Source organism: Mesocricetus auratus, unplaced genomic scaffold (genome assembly GCF_017639785.1).
Source record: "Mesocricetus auratus isolate SY011 unplaced genomic scaffold, BCM_Maur_2.0 Super-Scaffold_100023, whole genome shotgun sequence".
In the NCBI taxonomy this organism is placed as follows: domain Eukaryota; kingdom Metazoa; phylum Chordata; class Mammalia; order Rodentia; family Cricetidae; genus Mesocricetus; species Mesocricetus auratus.
Genome location: NW_024429204.1, coordinates 6,211,058 through 6,230,007, shown reverse-complemented (window position 1 = coordinate 6,230,007; position 18,950 = coordinate 6,211,058). Strand labels below are relative to the sequence as shown.

Sequence of the window (18,950 nt, the reverse complement as noted above, 5' to 3'; positions counted from 1 at the left end):
ATATATTTGGTGTAAATCTTATCATAAAGCCCTGTTCTATCCTGAACCTCAACAGGGCCACTGCCTCTTGAGCCCTGGTCCTCACTGTGTACTTTCCTGAGAGCTGTATTAACACGGCCTTATCCGCTCCGTCAGGAATTAGTATCCTGACACTTCAGAAAAACGAACCAAGGGGCAGAGATGTGGGAGCATTCCCAGACAAAGAAAGCATCAGAGACAAGATTTGATTCCACGTTTTTCTGACTCCAAAGATCATTCCTTAGGCAGTGATATAATCTTGGGGCCCCAGGTGTAGCTCACATATCACGTGTGTGCTTAACACAGATGAGGCCCTGGACCTCATCCCTACCGTCAAAGCGGAACGACAAGGGATACTGCGGACATATTCTACACGGCAAGCCACAAAGACTGCAAGACATGGTCTGTGAGTCACTTTCTCCTTCTCATAGTAAATGCCCCCATTTCTTCATTATGCTTACACACTATGAGGGAAGGTTTAATGGACTTAATCTTTTCAATCATTACCTCTTAAGGTCTGCTATTTTACTCGGCACTTAATAAAATCAACTACACATAGATGCTTGATCAATAACCACTGCTCACTGACCAGTTAGAAAATTAGATTTTTGTCTCATTCTTTTTGCCATAACCTACTGCAATATCATTACATTTGCTAATTAATTGCTTTCAGCACATTATTTCTATTTAATAACTAAAATATGTCACATTTTTCAACTTTTGGACCTTTCATCTTCTAACTTTATCTCACGAAACTAGTTCTCATTTTTATGGTAATGTTTTCTTACCTAATTCATTTTTAATCTTTTTACTAATGAAAAATGAAATGATTAAAAATAATTTAATCAAATAGGAAATCTCTGAAGTATTCTTACGAAACACCATTTTTCACTCATAATAGACACTTGCTTGTCTCCTTTCAGTATTTTATTCTCATAGAAAATTTATAAATAGAATTTTATTTTGATATTAACCCAACTCCAGCTTCTTTTTGACTTGAATGGAACTCACTGCATTGGCTGTCTTTTTTTTTTTTCCTCAGTCCAGTTTTGATTCGCCCATGTTTGAAATCAGGGCTATGGAATGGCTTAGGACAAATGTCATGAATAATTACTAGCCAAGATAATAATGACAGGTTTGCTACTATGCTGCTCCAAAAGCTTTCGTGGTTGGAAAAGGGAAGCCATAGAGCAAAGAAGAGAAGGACGGAGGAGCTGGGCAAGCATTTGACATCTTCTCATTTACTCTCTGAATTCTTTATTCACATCCCTCTGAATAGACAGCTCCCTGTGTTTCCAGCAAAGCACAAACATACTGAATGTGAGAACTGTGATATCTGTCCTGAGAGTAATTCATAAAAGAATGAAACTGAATAAATGCCAAGCACTAACAAAATCTGTAATATTTCTAAAATTATGACTATAGAGTTAATGGTTTTCTCCTGCAAGATTAAATGGTTTTGTTGCTCTTTTAAAAGATATAAGTGTGTGGAGAGCACTCCCATTTTTCTTAGTCTAGTTTTCAAAATCAATGTGTGCCCTATGGGGGAAAATGGAAGGTGTTATTGAGCAATATAAGCACAACATAAATGACTCGGGGAAACACACTAAAATAGAGCCTTTGAAACCCAGGAAACAGTACCTTTAAATACCATATTAGGTATTGTTGACAAGGTAGTGAAGGCAGTGGCTTTCCTCGCCAAGCAAAAATAATTTCAGAAATGCAAAGAAACACCTATTCAGTCAAAGTTAAACACTGCTGTCGGAATTAAAGATTTGCCACGTTCTGAGACAGTCGTTTTCTTAACACAAAACAGCGGCAGTGTTTGAGAGCAGTCATGCAAGCAGACAGCCTTTCTCAACCTCGCTCTTTTAATCCATGTAGTTCCTGTCAATATTAACCTCTTCTAGAAATTCCTGTACAATGTGACTATTGAACTTTCTCGACTAGGAGTGTGTCGCTAGAGCCGTTCGTCATCCCTAGAATGTATTTTGCAATCAGCTAAATCATCAAAGTGTTTTTTAACAATGAGCAGTTCAGGAGTGACAGATCTACACTCTTGCTCACAACTGCTTATCAGAGGAGAGATACCACATATGTTTTCCAGGTGCTCCCTATAGTTAGGCTACCTTCACAGAAGCCGCTCATGAAAGATAAGGTCATAAAAGAGATGAAAAATGTGTGAGCTTCATACACTTATGGTTTTATCATCAGACAAGATAGCTTTGGCTAAAGGGCTGGAGGAGTCAAAAACAGAAAGCTGCAGCTCTTGCTGAAGGACGAGGATATTAAAGTTTAGCACTGAGTTTGTGCTTTCATTGTCCAACAGTAAGGCTAGAAATACTCGTTTAGTTACACATCACTCGAGAAAAATTCAAGTAATATGAAGTCTTTATTAACAAATTATACTCATAGATATGCATAGAGAAACAAACTAGAGGAGACAAATGATATCTCAATTATAGCAATAACTGAGGGGAACTTTAAACATGTCCAATAATCTATTGCATGTGGGGTGCTCATCGGGGCATCTGCCTTAGGTTCCCTTCTGACTTACTACATTCAAACAAAACACAGTGTTTCACTATGTTCAACACAGTTATATGCAAAATACAACTATTTTCAAATATGGAAGCCATCTTCTTGTCACTTTACTTGGGTTTTCCATATTTAATACTTCATCATCTTAAAAATCCTGTTCAGACTCAAGAATAAGAAACAATTGAGCAAAAGAATGTAATGCATATTATCTGCTTATGATTTTTTAGATCCCAATGAGAAAAATCATAAAATTATTAATAGCAATGGTCCCAGGGTATATGTGTATTATTTCAGAAAAAGAAAACTAAATTTCTATAGCCAGTGTATGGCTACTATAGTTTGCAATATCTTATTATAACTAGCAAGGGAAGTTATTGGAAACACTATTGTGCAAATAAAGTTTTGATGGTTTAAGGAGAAAGAGTGATGTGTAGCCCTCCTAGAGTGTTCAAATTCGATCCAGCCATCAGTGTTACCTCCCAGGTGGAGGATTTCTCTCTAAGTTCAAGTTACCTGAGGATATCAAGCATAAGGAAAATTTCCAAATGAGATAAAGTTGGCTAACTTCTCAACAGAACACCACTCAGTACTCTTTATTCCCCATTCTCTCCTGAGTAAGCAACTGCGGGGAGAAAGATTTACTTCATACATGAATGTTAATTTACTTTTATGTGTATGACTATTTCACCTATATGTATGTATGTGCACCACACACGGTTGTTGGCCATCACGTAGATACTGGGAACTGAATTTGTGTCTTCTGCAGGCGCAGTAAGTTGCTCTAACCACTGAGTCATCTCTCCGAAATTTACTTTAAAATATTATAGAAATAAATACATTTCAAAATTTATACTTAAATACTTTGTATTGTCATTCCCCTCTTATCACCCAAACAGAAATCCTTATTGCAAGTAGTATCAATCTATTCAGAGCTTTCCCTCAAATGGCACATTTCTTATTCCCAAGAAATGACAGTGCTCTTGAGCTCTGTAGAGAGATTATAGCTGTTTGTTGCATGTCTACCAACCTGTTGTAAGCTATTAACACTCACAAATAAGAGAGACAACATGGCATTTGCCTTTCAGGATCAAGGTTTGTGCCATGAACTGATGGCTATTCCTTCAGTTTGTTGACTCTGCGTTTCAAGCTCATCATTCACTTCAAGAAAATCATTGTTGCCACCACCAAAAAAAAGGCAAAGCCAGATTGTATTTTTGAACCTGTCTTTCCAACAAGTCACCAAGTCTCTAAGAGCAATGGACCCTACTGTTTTGAGGAAGTGGTTGCATTTGAACACCACTTTCCACACAACCTCACCTTTTGCTCTGCTTTTTAAGAGAATAATTCTTCCCTGAGGGACAGCTCTGTTTTGATGATGCATTAAAGGACATGATGAACAAACACACACAGGCATCCCCACAGACGTGTATCACTGCACTTCATGTATGTATCTTCAGGTGTACTCGCCATGCTATACAACCACACCCACCATACTCATCTTTTCAAGCCACGCTTTAAAACGGGAAGCCTGACATAGAACCAGTCGATGGTTTGTGTTCACAGACACCAACTGTAATGACATAGAACCAGTCAACAGTTTGTATTCACAGACCAACTCTAACTATAAAAGGTGAAGGCTCCAATCAGAATGCCCTAATTCTAGTATCGTGTTGGAAGGTGACTTCCAGAGATAAAAACACAGGCATTACCAAAACAACAACAACAAAACAAAGAACCCTCCCCCCAAAAAATTACGGTCTAAGAAGGCAGCAATGGCTCAGAGTGCATACAGTACAGTCATGGGGACTAGAGTTCAGATACACAGATACAATAACAAGCCATGAATCCCACAAGGTCCCATAATTCTAGGCCAAAAGAAGGAATTAACATCATGCTCCTACACATGCAAGAGCACACATTCTAATACACATGTGAATATATTCACATGGACACAGATAAATGCAGTAAATAAATTTTTAAAATACAACAGATACGATTTATGACAATAAGCCTGATTTGTTCGTGTTGGGATCTCTTTTACTTATCTCCTCTCCCCCCATCTTATGGCTTGTGGGGAACTTAGATTAGCATCTCTTTTTAATTTAATTAGTTAATTAAATTTATTTTGTGGCTGTATTGCCTATGTGTGGACACACACATATGACAGGGTACCTGTGGAGTTCAAAGAACAACTTAGAGTTGGTTCTCTCTTTCCCGGATGTAGGAGTTGGTTCTCTCTTTCCCGGATGTAGGAGTTGGTTCTCTCTTTCCTGGATGTAGGTCCTAGGGGATCAACCTTGGGTTCTCATGCTTGGCAGCATGACTCTTCACCCACAAGGCCATCTAACTGGTCATTCAGATTTGCACTTAATACCTCAGATGTCCAGTTATGTATTTTTCTCTTATATCTGTCTTTGGTTGTTTTCCTGTCTTTTATATTTTCATCATTCATTGTCCTTCCTGAACCTTTTGACCCTCATCTTTATCTCTGGAGTCAACTATAAAACACTCGCATTGTTCTCTGTATGTTACAGGCTCTTGACACTGGGTTCTCTTCCGTGAGCCTGGAGGCCAGTTCTTTCTTCATACCTACGAATATTTGATTCCAGAACCTACTTCATGCCTACGCAACAATAAAGTCCCAACGTCACATTGTTAAGGACAAATCCTCTCACTTTTCTCACTAGGTCATACTGCTCCTTATCATCATATCGTAATGTCTGTCCCTAGGACAGTAGACTCAGCTTTGTATCCATAGCATGTTTCACAATGGCTGAGACAGCAGGCGTTCAATCAATGTCTATTGAATCTTGAGACATAAATTCTGTATGTATTGACTACCACTGTGCTGGCCTGTTTCATATTTATTCAATGGGTGTGTGTGTGTGTGTGTGTGTGTGTGTGTGTGTGCGCTCAGCGTTCTCTATGTGGATGTGCATGTGTGTGTATGTGTGGATGTGCGTGGATGTGCATGTGTGTGTGCATGTGTGTGTGCATGTATGGATGTGCATGTGTGTGTGCATGTGTGTGTGCATGTGTGTGTGCATGTGTGCGTGCATGTCTGTCTGTCTGGATGTGTATGGGTATACGGATACATGTACCACAGAATGTTTGTCACAATCAGAGAGCAACTTTCAGGTTTTCTTCTACCACGTGTGTTTCAAAGAACAAACTCAAGTCAAGGGTGCTGGCAAATGTTTCTACCTTCTGAGTAATCTGTGTGGTACTGACACTGTGTTTTGAGTCATTCATTATCCCAACAATCAAGCAAATCGAATTCAAACTATGCATTTTACATAAGCTGGCCCACTCTCAGCAATAAGAAAAATTATATCTGGACATGCAGTCACCTAAAGAATAAACATGTCTGTGCATCTTGGTATGGACCATTTACAAAACTCAGTCTGAACAGTAGGATGCAAGAGGACCAGTTCTTTGACTACTTCCCAGGAGTCTTTTCTTACACCAAAACCTGGGCCTAATGAAGTTTCTGTATCTTTTGGAGGAAAACGTTTCTGAAAAAAATCCCAGGTCATGTCAGATTTACCCTTTCTGAGATTCATATCTAGCTTCTGAGACCAGAGACTGTCCCAAACATGTTATCACAAGAGCCATTCTGGCCCTATCTAGGGCTGGGTTCTCCCGTATCCCCCCCTGCCTCTGTACCAGTAGGACCTTGGCTGCTGTGTGATAACACCAGGAAAACACAGCTGGTACCCACAACACCTTCCAGATGTTTAGAAGCATCTGACAACTCTCTCCGCACAGGACTTTAGAAACTCAGTTTCCTGACCCTCAGCCTTTTGTGGACTCTGACAGCTTATTCCAATTTGATAGATTTGGAATTCAGGTGTCTAATATGAACAGGAAAGCATTTTAAGAATCTTACTGAAACCCAAAACCAAACTTAAAATTCTTGATCACTGCTGACTACTGTGAATTTACCTCCATTTTTCTGTGTTTGTGAATGGGTTGACTTGGGGCCTGACAATGTAGGAGGCTCTCCCTAAGAAGAACATAAAGTGGTATTAAAGAGAGAGGCAGAGTCCTGGGACAGCAGACCGGCTATGAAGCTCAAGATGCTTTACTCCCAGAGGAAACAGGCCTTTGAGAACTATATGAAGGCTAGAACTCCCTTTCTGATTAAATTCACAGTTCTGCCTAGGGTACTCAAGAATTCAGGCACTGTTCCCAAACCAGCCCCAGAATTCTGAAGCAATATGCAACATTTACTTAAATTATTCAAGTTTCAGATTTGTTTAACACTTTTTTGAACTGTTCTAGGTCTATTATTTGATATAAAACTAATTAAACAATTTCAAAATTAACCATAAAAGAGAATGAGCACATGTATTATCTGCTTGGCCATGTGAAATATGAAAATAACATGCGCATAATACATAATTTTCCGAATGTATTTTCATTAATAATCTGATATGTTGGGGGGCATCACCTTAAATGTCTCAATACAACCATTTGTATTATAGAGAAAACACATCACTTTTTCTAAAATAAGTTGTCCTTAGAAAGTAAACTTTTTTGTCATATCACATACACAGCTGTAGAATTATTATTTCTTATTAAGAATGAGTATATGGGGTGATACAAGTGGAATTGGGGGACTTGGGAGGGTAGTATGGAAACCCAGTACATTGGAAACTTCCTGAAACTTACGAGGGTGACTCTAAGGAGTCACCTACTAATCCTACTAGTAATGGAGGACACAAATCCTGAACTGGCCATCTTCTGTAACCAGAGAAGGCTTCCATTGGTAGGCCTGGGACACCAACCCAACCACAAGACCTTTGATATACAATCTTTTCCACCTGCAAGATGTTCTGGGGCAATGGTGGCTCAGAGCTTGTGGGGGTGGCCAACTAATGACTGTTTTAACTTGAGGGCCACACCAGGAGGGGAAGGTATCATATGCTCAAACTATCCTGGATGGCCAGTATCTGGAAGCTGGATAACCCAGAGACCTAGGATAGAACCAAACACAACAGGAAAAAAAAAGTCAATGAAATGATTCCTGATGATATTCTACTATACTCATAGATCAGAGCCTAGCTCAATGGCCACCAGAGAGACTTCCTCTGGCAGCTAATGGGAGCAAATGCTCTCAAACGTTAGTCAGAGCTCAGGGAACCCCGAGGAAGAGGGGAGGAAGGATTGTAGGGCTTGAGCACACCAGGAAAACATGGACCACAGAATCCACTAAGCTGGGCTTATTGGGGCTCACAGAGACAGGCATAAGAACCAAGCAACCTGCATGGTTCTGTGCTAGGTCCTCTGTATATGTGTTGTGGCTGTGTAGGCTGGTGTTCTCGTGAGACACCTAAACAGTAAGAGTGAGGGGTGGTTCTGACTCTCTTGCTTGCTCTTGGGACCCCTTTTCTCCTACTGGGTTGCCTTACCCAGCCTTGATATGAGGGCTTGTGCCTAGTCTGATTGTATCTTGTTATGGTGTGTCTGCTTGGTGTCTCCAGTAGGCCTGCCCTTTCCTGAAGGGAAATGGAGGTGCAGTGGATCTGGTGAAGAGGGAAGGTGGGGGGGGGATACTGGGTGGGGCGGAGGGAGGGGTGGCTGTGGTCAGGATGTATTGTATGAGAAAAGAATAAATAAAAAGAAAATAAAAAAAGAATGACTATATGCTGGTATCATATGGTCATCAGCCTCCAGGACAGAACGTGGAGTGCACAGCAAAGACAAAAGCATACAGATTCAGCCTGAGGGACATCTAAACATCAACCCAGCCCTCACACATGTCACCTGCATTCCTTTGTTTTACTCAGGCAAAAGTCTTCCTTCCTTTACTCTATCATTCTAAGAGTTGAAAATATGCTTCATACGGCCTTCCTTCTGCCTCTAAAATATGCAGTTTAAGACCAATAATACACATCCATGCTCACCCACCAAAAGCTGGTTACACGGATTCTCAGTATTGATTTGCTAGCTTGCCGTGTAATTTGCATATTCCCCCACAAAAAAAATTTAAAGTTTGTCTAAGACCCCCAAGCAGAGAGACATATGCTAATTCCAGTGCCACAATAGAAATCTCATCAAGTCTCGTTGTCAAACGGTTGGAGGGATGGAGAATGGTCTTGCGTGTCTCAGCTCTTGATTCCTTTCCTCGATAAATCCAAGTCTTTAATCTTGAAAGAGATCTTCCCTTCTCTCTGTCAGAAAACTATAATCGCAGGTTACTGTCTGTACAGCTCTCCCTTCCATCTCTGCTGTGTGCATAAGGCTTGGGGAGATACAGCCACTGTCAGGTTTGTGAAGGTTTCCGAAGAGTTCCTTGTCTAATCTTCCTTCCCCTCCAGATCTTCGATAGAGAACCTGTTAGAACGTATTGCTTCCCCAGTTCCTGTGTTTATCTCCCTTCCACTCTTACCATCTGCTGTGCCGAGTTTCCTTCAGAAAAGTGAAAAGTTTTCACAGTGCCCGAGCTCTGCCTGCAAAAAATGCCCTCTTCCTCTCTTCCTTCCTTCCTTTCTCTGCTTTTTACTAAGGCTTGTTTGGCGTTTAAGGTCAAACTCTTTTAAAAGAGTTCAATTTGCAAACATTTCCATAAGGCTGAAATTCCTACCCAAATAGTTGTGATGGAATTGTAAACACCCAGTCATTTATTACTGGCTTCAGCCCAAACAAGAACACGGGGAGCAGGCAGTGAGAAATTGTGGCCTATTCCATGCTACCGTACAGGGTGACATAGCTATTCCTTAAGTCTAATTGGTCAAAAGGACTTTCAATGTAGCCCTTGTATCACTGGTACACCTGCTCTCTTAACTGCAAACTGGTTGTTATCCATTAACCCTTTAAAGAGGCACTAAATGCCAGGAATATTTTAAGCACACATTCATTTACTTAATACTTATTATTTCTTGGTTTTTGTCGCACTCCATATTTTTTGACTGGTGTATCATCTAAGGGTTTTGTTGCTGCTTTCTTAGCTTATTTTGTTTTGATTTTGAGGACGCCCATTCAAACAAAGTGATGCTCAGACTTCTAAAGATATTTCCATCTCCTTCTAAAAGAATGATTTCATAATGGGTATCAGAAAATATTTCCCTGATTTTATTAAGTACCAATGCCCTCTGCCTTATCTTTTTTATTTTTTGTTTATTTTATTAGAGTTTGGAGACTGAATCTCTGGCTGGGGTTCAAGTTAGCCTCAACTAGAAGCAGTTCTCTTACCTCAGCCTCCTGTATGTTAGGATTACACACGTTGGCCACCAACACCTGACTTTAATTTTCTTCATATGTGTGGAATGCACATTCATGTGTATCCATATGTGTGTAAGCAACACATGTGTCCGGATCTATGCACATGCGTGCTTGTACATGAAGAGGCCAGGAGCTGACAGCAGGTGCCTTGCTCAATCTCAATCCCTCCCTGATAAATTTATTGAGGCAAGGTCTCTTACCTAACCCTGAGCCTGCCACTTGTGCGTTGCTACCTAGCCTGTGCCAATGAACCCCCTTCCTGTCATTGCTTCCCAAATACTAGAATTACTGGCTGCCTCCATTCCTGCCAGGGATGTGAACTTGGGTCCCCACATTTGTGCTACAGAAGCCCTATCCACTGAGCCATCCTCCCTGCCCCCCGCATTTTAATGTAGTATTAACCTCTAGTAGTTTTGTGACTTCAGCTAAGGTAACAAATGATATGGCATGTTGTTCTGTACACTGTGAACATGTGTTGCTCTCATTGGTTGATAAATGAAGCTGCTTTGGCCTATGGCAAGGCAGGGGAGATCCAGGTGGGAAACCCAAGCAGAGATAAAGGTGAAGAATGGTGGGATCAAGAGACGCCAGACAGCAAAATGCCAGAGCACCACAGGCAAGCCGTGAGCTGCATGGTGATAACCCAGATGAACAGAAATGGATTCATTTAAATGTAAGAGCTAGCTAGTAATAAACCTGAGTCATCTGCTAGACGTTACTAATCAATATTAAGTCTCCGAGTGATTATTTGGAAATGGCTGTGGGGCTGGGCTGGGCAGAAAAACCTACAACCCTGAGATTAAGAGTCTCATGCTCTACCAACTATGGGAAGTCAAAGGGAAAATTATAGCCACCCTGCAAGACGGTAGGCTGATTAGAAATGGTGTGCATACGGCATTCCTGACTACCAGGGGCAAACAGAAAATGGGAGTTGTTATTCCCATTATTCCAATTATTGTAACTGGTACATAGACTCAATGCTGATCTCTCTAATCTTAAAAAAAGAGAGAGAGAGAGAAACACTGAGGCAGCAATCTGCATTCGTTATCAGCAGTTATTGGTACAACACTGTCGAGCTATTTTTATATGACCTTTTAAGAACAACAAAAAGTGACTGTCTTTATTACTATAATTAAATTCATCATATCACAGCTTTCTACGTTTCTCTCTCCACTTTCTATGTTTAGGGCTACCAGAGATAAAGATTATCCCATCAGGTAATGGATGGGCAAATGCCTAATACTGCCTGTTGCTTCTCAAATGATAACAAAAACACTGAGAGAATTTTACATACTAACAAGAAAATGCAAATTTTATGTGAGAAGATTAAGAGCTTTGAAAAACCTATTTGATTGAAACTTACTCAGTGCTCGTGCAGAACCATGAAACTGGAAATCATTTGTGATGTTTAAGGATATAAAGTCGAGGAGATGCTGACATTGCCAAGGAATGCTTCCTACAGTGTTAACACTGTCCCATAAGTCCTAATTTGATCAACAGTTAACATTCAGGTTTGCGAACCAACCTAATTCATACAGTTAAAGTAGATTGGCTACCCGGGCATTAGCCAAAGCTATTCATTCTGGTAATTTTCTGTGAACTAGAAACATAAACAGTGCTAGTCAATGGGGTTGCTTGGCAAAGAGGGGAATGGCGCTCAAATACAAATGATGCAACACTGAGATAAACTGGCTAAATATAACTGCAATACCAATACAATTAAAAGGGCTCTCCTAAGAAACACTGAATCTTTATTCGGTCCAAAACAGCACCAAGAAAAATGGAGAAATTATAATGGGCTTACAAATAGGTTGTTCTCTTTTATATTATTCAGCTAAAATTAATGATTAATTAATTCAATACCTAAGTTAAAACTGAAAGAGCCTATCAATAATGCCTGTGTCTCCTAATAACTAGATGGTTAGTTTTATATAAATACAATACCAGAGGATTAAATAGATTCTTCTTCTTCTTACAACTTTTCAACATTCAGAACAAACAACAAACCTATATAAATCTTACAAGTTAAGAAAAGTACTTGCTCTTAGAAAAAAACCTTATATTTTTAAACCAAAAAACATTTTCTAAATTATAAGAAAATGGCCTCTATAGTGATTTTCATTCCTCCTGTTACAAGCATATTGCTTATTTGAAATTAGGATATCATTGAAAAGGGGCAAATACCTCCCAAGCCTTATGCCTTTAGCTAGCCAAAAAGAAATATACTTTATTATAACATGAGATTACACCCTGAAATTCTAACAGAATAACTATCAATCACACGCCTTACCAAGTTCAAATTTATTTTGTAAAAGAACCGTAGCAGATTGCAATTGTGAAACACTGGTGGCGATTTAACAGGAAGAAAAAATGCACTGAACTTGTCACATGCAAAAAAAGAAAAAGAAAAGAAGATACAGTATCATGAATGACTCCTATAAATACCACAGTGTGAGTCATTTTATATAATGGGCAAAATCAATCATTTTTCACCTTGTCGCAATTGTTGGCTTGGTCTGGGGTCCAAGGTGAGGCAGGTAGACAAAGCTTTATCTGATCCTTATAATAGAACATTAAGTCACAGAAAAAAACAAAACAAAGCAAAACTACTAAGTCATCTGGTTTCACAAACAAAAAATTGCAACAAATCCAGCCTGTCTTCCCGCTTGTTGTTACAGGGCTTGACCAGGCTCCCCCTCGTCTTTCTGCTGGTTGTCTTTTTAAAAATTCTGCAGAATTCTGAGTACTAACCATGATGTGGGGACTTTTTAAGCAGCTGGGAAAGATTGACAACACAATGTCACAGGTGTACTGCCTTATCGTGAGATTAAAAAAAACACACACACAACAGGACTCTCATTTCTGCTTCTAGAGCCTTAAGAAAACAACGCCACTTTTCAGTTCTCACTGTGGGGAAAACCTCAGCGAGAAAAACACGGTGATATTTAAAGCGCATTACAATGAAATCTGAAGGGGAACTGGGCCCAGGACGACCTAAGGTTTGCCAAGGAACAGTAATGTCATGGGGAGGGCGGGGGATGGTGGAGAAGCCGAGTCAGGTCCATGCCAGGCAAAGCTGGGGGCTGTTCAATCAGCCCTATCCGCCCCCCATCAGTGTCTCCACTCCAGCCAAATCCAGGAAAAACAAGGAGTCAAAGATTCAGGTCAATAAGCTTATAGGCGATTTGCACAAACAGCTCCTCCAGCAAGGTAAAAAACAAAGTCATATTGGCTTTTCTGGTTCACTCCTTCTCTTTGAACTCCCTGGTCCAAACACACCCTGGAAATGTCAATGTTATATGCAGGAATTTAAGAAGCTGAGCTTCTTAATCCCGTTAAGAGAAAAAAAAAAAGAAAAAAAAAAAGAAAAGAGGAAGAACCCTGTCTGGAAATATCCCCTTCCTTATTGAGTTCAAAGTAATTATGGCATACCTGCCACCCTCAGATTTGGGTTCTGCTTACCCCGCATCTGAGAAGGGGATTGCTTCAAGAAAGCCAAGCAGCCAAAGAGCCCCACTGAAGGGGAGATGGAAACAGACTTCTTACAGTGAGAAAATAATGCAGAGAAAAGAAGAAATTAAAATACAGCCAAAATAACACGGATGCTTGAGACGAGGATCAGCTGAGAAAGAAGCAGAAACCCCTCATGTTTGGGGACACAAACAGAAAAACAGCAATCCTAGAAGTCTAGGCTTAGGTTGTTGTATCAAGTCCCAGGGAAAGAGACAGCTCTTCCATTGCCACCAATTTTTAAACAAACCTACAAAAACTGATAAAGAAGAGGGGGCAGGCGGGGGGGGGCGGGGAGGGGGGCAGGCGGGGGGGGGACAGCTCCCTGGGTCTAGCAGCCAGTCTCCCTAAGCATAATAATAAAACCTGTTCCAGTTTGCTGGATCCCTACTCTCTGTTTTTCTCATTCAAGAATGTGGGAATCTGCGGAAAACACTGACCCAACTCTGCTATGCAGGAGGACAGGTGCGAGGTGACACAGGCTGTCCCCAAACACCCACTGTGGGGCTGACATTAGTGAGCTACATCAACCTCTTAGCTAAGGGGATGATGCTGATTGGGTGATCTGTATTTCCTGATGGTTTCCCCGATTTACCTGTCTCAGTTTCCTGCCTCCGTCTCCCACAGACCATTCTTCATCAGGAATGCAAGCGGCCTCCTAACTTTGCATCTTCTCTAGAAGTCATCTTCATTTCACAATCCCCTTCCCTACATCTTCCACAGGGGTGGGGTCCAACAAAGGCTCCTGGAGAGGTAAATCCAGTAGGACTGCACCTCCCCCCCCCCTTCCAGCTCCCTGCCATCCTCTGTTGGCTTTGTCCAAGACTAACCACACAGGTGAGGAAGTTCTAGAAGCCCACGGCTTCCCTTCCCCACCCGCAACTCAACATCCACCTTCCTCATTGCTTGTTACAAAATCGAAACTGTGTCTCCATACACAGATACAAGGTCACTCTACCGCCCTGAACTGTCCCATTGTTTCCTCATGTGCTCAGCGTTACACACGACACACATTAGGAGTCTGATTCCTTCACTAACCCTTCCTTGGTGGTTGCCATGTGTTATTGCAGGTGCATATCTCTGTGTGGGTTGGGCTCCATTGAACTCATCTGCTCAACGGGACTGGAAACTTCCGGTAACCTGATTCAGTATCGGTTGATTTTTGTGTTTCATTTCATAACGACTATGGCTAGGGCTGGCACTAACTCCAATACCTAGGAAACTAGGTTCCACTCTGCTTTCTTAATGTACCTCACAATGTTCCACTTCAAAAGAGTACTCGAAATATCCATTCCATTTGTAAATGTTACACAAACTCTCTGTATACACGAGAGTATCCCTCATCATACAACATGTTTTCTTATTGCATGGACTTCCTTTCTGCAGCCATTTTTCAACTCTGATCTTCCCAAATGTCTCTCAAGTGTGCACACTATCCAATAATCACTCTGACCATTCTTTATGCCTAGATGCTAGGAAAGGAATTTGGGTTTTCTGTCTTCTAATGTCAAGGCTGACAGTGTTCTATTTCCTCTTAGCTTATTTGGAGACTGTAACATCACAGGACAGTTTCTAAAGATCTATAGTAACTTCCCCAGATCACTGGTGTTAACAACTCAGGTTATTGTTGACATATAGCTTTTGGAGACTTTTTTCCCCATAGCTCAGCAGCTGACTACATCACAGAGACACCCATCTGGCCCCTCTCTTTCCTGTTCACACATCCTGTGACATTCTCCTGAAATGTATCCCAAATTTATTTACCTCGCTTCGTTCACTAGCAAACTTAAATATTTCAGTTTGGAATCCCACTTGGACTAACTATTAACACTAGGCCCAGTTTCACACACGCATGGATGTTATGTCCACGCTTTCTATGTTAAACAGGGCAAGGGAGACAAAATAACTGAAGCAAATAATTCAATACCACAGGAAATGTGCAGCACTTATGAGCCTGGTGTGGATGTCTTCGTCATCTGCAAATTCAAGGAAATAATTCTTGCTTGTCCCCTTCCTGTCACAGATGCTGGGATGGCAAGAAGCCAAGCAGTTTAGAACAAAAGAAAATGTTAGCGCTTGAACCATCACCTTACATTTTAGAACACCAGAGGCCCAGATCAGTTTGAAAAAGCCTCTGTTTCATGTGGGTGAAAAGCACACAGCTAGTCCAAACCAAGAGCTGACTCTGGGGAAACTTCTATGGGATTCACAAATTGTGGGACTACAACTCAAACAAGGATGTATCTGAGATACAACTTTACTATTCTGAGCTAGACTGTATTTGAACACATGGTTTAGAGGGACCCACAGCTTTAATATTAAAGACTTCTTCCAGATATGCATAAAATCTTGCGTTTTAGCAAGAAAATAGATATGCATGAAGCCAAGAAGAAATGTACTATAGAAAGTATAAGTATTATTCTAACAATGGCAAATATCCTACAGGATATGGAGTATCACAAAAGTAGAAACTCTGACCTATATTAAGCAGCATTATTACCGATATTTAAAGAATGAAGTTGGGTTTTTTGTCTCTTATTCTTCAAAAGGCTAGATAGTTACAGTAGTATATCATGACTTAGGCAAGATCCAGTACAAAAATATCAATGAGAATACAGTCACTTTGTAAGTATGCTTCCTATTCTCCATGACCTTGTGTCAGTATTTCTTGCTTGAAGAATCAAGATAACTCTACTTCTGCTTTGTGGTACGAGACATTAAGCTAACAATTGCTTATTAATAACATACCCAATGTCTAAAATTTCTGTCTATGGAAACCATTAGAATAAGTAGATTATTGCTAGACAAAGGAACTCTAAACAATCTAACTAACTCACTTTCCATACAGAATGACCACTTTAAAGATGTCATAAATGATCAAAAATGTGTACAAAAATCAGGTTTTCCAGAACCAGGCCTCCTAAACATGGGTGTCACCTCTGGCACTGGAACCAGTATTTATCCCTCGTGCACAAATGGATTTTGGAATCCCATTCCCTACAGAGGGATACTCTCTCAGCCTAGATACATGGGGGAGGGCATAGGTCCTGTCTCAAATGATATGACAGACTTTGATGATCCCCCATGGAAGGCCTCACACTCTCTGAGGAGTGAATGGGGGATGGGGGGATTGGTGGGGGGAATGGAAGGATGGGAGGGAGAGGGAACTACCTAAGATTGTTTTTAATTTAATAAAAATTAATTTTAAAAATCAGATTTTCAGTGAAAATGTTCTTTCTAAGAAGAAAATTTCATACCAACTTTTTCACTCACAATATTCATTTCCTTAAGCCTTAAAATTATTTCCCTGTTGTACTGGTCAACCTGTCTTTCCTCTTCAACTACAAAGGATACAGAAGAGTGTGTCACTGAGACAGATGCGAGTGTCTCCACAGAGATTACGTTCTACTTTTCAAGTGAGAGCATTTTCTGTTCCAAGTGTATTTGAACAACACAAGTTGGGGGGGGGAGACAGTCCTTGTACAGTAACTGTCACTGTTGTCTTCCTTTCATTCCAGTGTAACTAACTTCAAGGGAATTCCCAGGATTCAAAGTCTATGAGAGTAAAATAGTGTAATTCTCTCCTATCACATAAGACCACAGTAAAATGAAACAGTGACATTAGCATTTCTAGTGAAGGTATTACATGGAAATAGACATTCTTATGCCCATGGAGGTCTTTTTTTTTCAAATTGAACTTGAAGGAATTGTTTTATAATATTCATATTATATGCTATTTAGTACAATGTCCTGTGCTATTAAGTGTTCGTTATACATTTAAAATACCCTAGAGAAGTCCAAGTGTTTATCAAATAGTCACATCCATTAAATAACAATCATAATAATTGTAATTCAGTGTTCCCCTCATTTCCCAAATGTCTATTACATTGAGTCCAGATTCTTGTTAGTGTGGAGGAATATATTGTCTCAAACACATAGGTACTAACTACAAAAAAAAAAAAACCAATGGCTCTAGGTCTATCTGCCTCCAAGAAATGACCTAAAGCTGTAGCTTTACCAAGCTCTTTTACTAAGCTCTTTAAGCATAAGAGCCCAAAGAGAGGAAAGGGCCAATACCTCCCATCCCTTAGCTTTTCTCACTCTTTTTATTGATACTATAGCACATATTTATTTATAATAAATATCAAAATATAAACTTGGTAGGAACAATAGAAAATAAGATGATGTCAGAATTTCAAAACCAATGTACCTCAAGCCCTCATCAGGTTCTTGCACACACTATCTAAACTATAGAGCCTTCAGAGACACACATAGTATCCAGAACGTCTAAAGGAAGCATTAAACGCGACTGACATCTGGGTCTATCGATACAACTGTTTTGTACGTTATAGTCTTATTTTCAGCCAGGTGTGTCTGTCCTGGAGACAGGCACCATGTCACAAGGTCACTGTTGGCTCTCTAGGTGATCCCTGTGAGGTCAGAGCTCTGCTGAACAGGAGGACAAGGATGAGCTGACTTCTTTAGTTTCTAGAAACCATCAATGGAGGAATGCGATACTGGAACATTCAATACTATCTGAAACTACACGTAGCTATCACAACAGGTACATTAGCCATTTTTCAGCTATGGTATCAGCTATCTTGATTTTAGGCTGTTGAGACAGTCGACACACACTTACGAGGCCACTTCAGATCTTTCTACTGTCAAAAACAACACACAGGTCTGTATGAAAATGGCATGTTTGTGCAGACATGGCACATACACTAATGTCGACAGGTAGAGACAGATGCATAGACTCAGAGTCTCAGCCAGTTTGTCATCTGGGATACGTTCGTGCTAAATGATCAGAAGCAGCTGTTATAAACCGAGGAAGTCATTCCAACACTTGAGACACGGTATGCTAGTATAGGAGGAAAAGAAGTCCTACCCCAGGGCAGACTCAACAAACAAGTAAAAATAAATACAATTATTTTTAGAAGAAAGAGGAAATAAAATAGGGGAAAAAATGTCCAGGTTAGAAATATACTGAGCTTTGTCTCAGGTACTTTTTGGATTGTGTGTGTGTGTGTGTGTGTGTGTGTGTGTGTGTGTCTGTGTCCATCCAAAGAGGATCCATAGAGGAAGAGGTCATTCACTTCTTTACCCAGCAATAGTCTAACAGGGAATCAGTGGTGGAAGCTAACGTCCACAATACTCACTTTTAAGAAAGACAGAGCCAGACCTTAGGTTGGGGTGTTCCCTGCATCACTCAATGCCTATATTCAGTATTAGTGCTATGCAAATCATTGGAGTCAAATTACTACTTCTTGAAAGAGGAACAAATTTGATAAACATCCAATATTTGATAGCTCATTGAGAAAATAACAACAAAACTGACTCAGGGAATTTGTCAATCAGAAATAGAATATTTGAATATAAAAAGAGATTGTTATCAAAATGAAGTATCTTGTTTGAACAACAAAAGAGCTTCTTATATCCTAATCTTCTCATATTGCACAACATTGAATTATATATCAATACCTTTTACTCCATCCTGGGGAGAAAGAGGAAGAAGAAGGAAGAAAGAGGAAGAAGAAGGAGGAGGAGGAGGTGGAGGAGGAGGAGGAGGAGGAGAAGGAGGAGAAGAACACAACTACAACGACTTTACAAAACCACCTAAGTGGGCTCCCATCCTACATGCGACCATCAAGGAT

At 40.3% G+C, this 18,950-nt stretch overlaps 1 protein-coding gene across 1 annotated transcript in view; it reads right to left on the bottom strand.

Annotated features, from left to right (window-relative positions):
* Window positions 1–18,950, bottom strand: part of Zfpm2 (zinc finger protein, FOG family member 2) — a 427,444-nt gene that overhangs the window by 318,941 nt on the left and 89,553 nt on the right. The gene's annotated exons all lie outside the window — the stretch shown is intronic.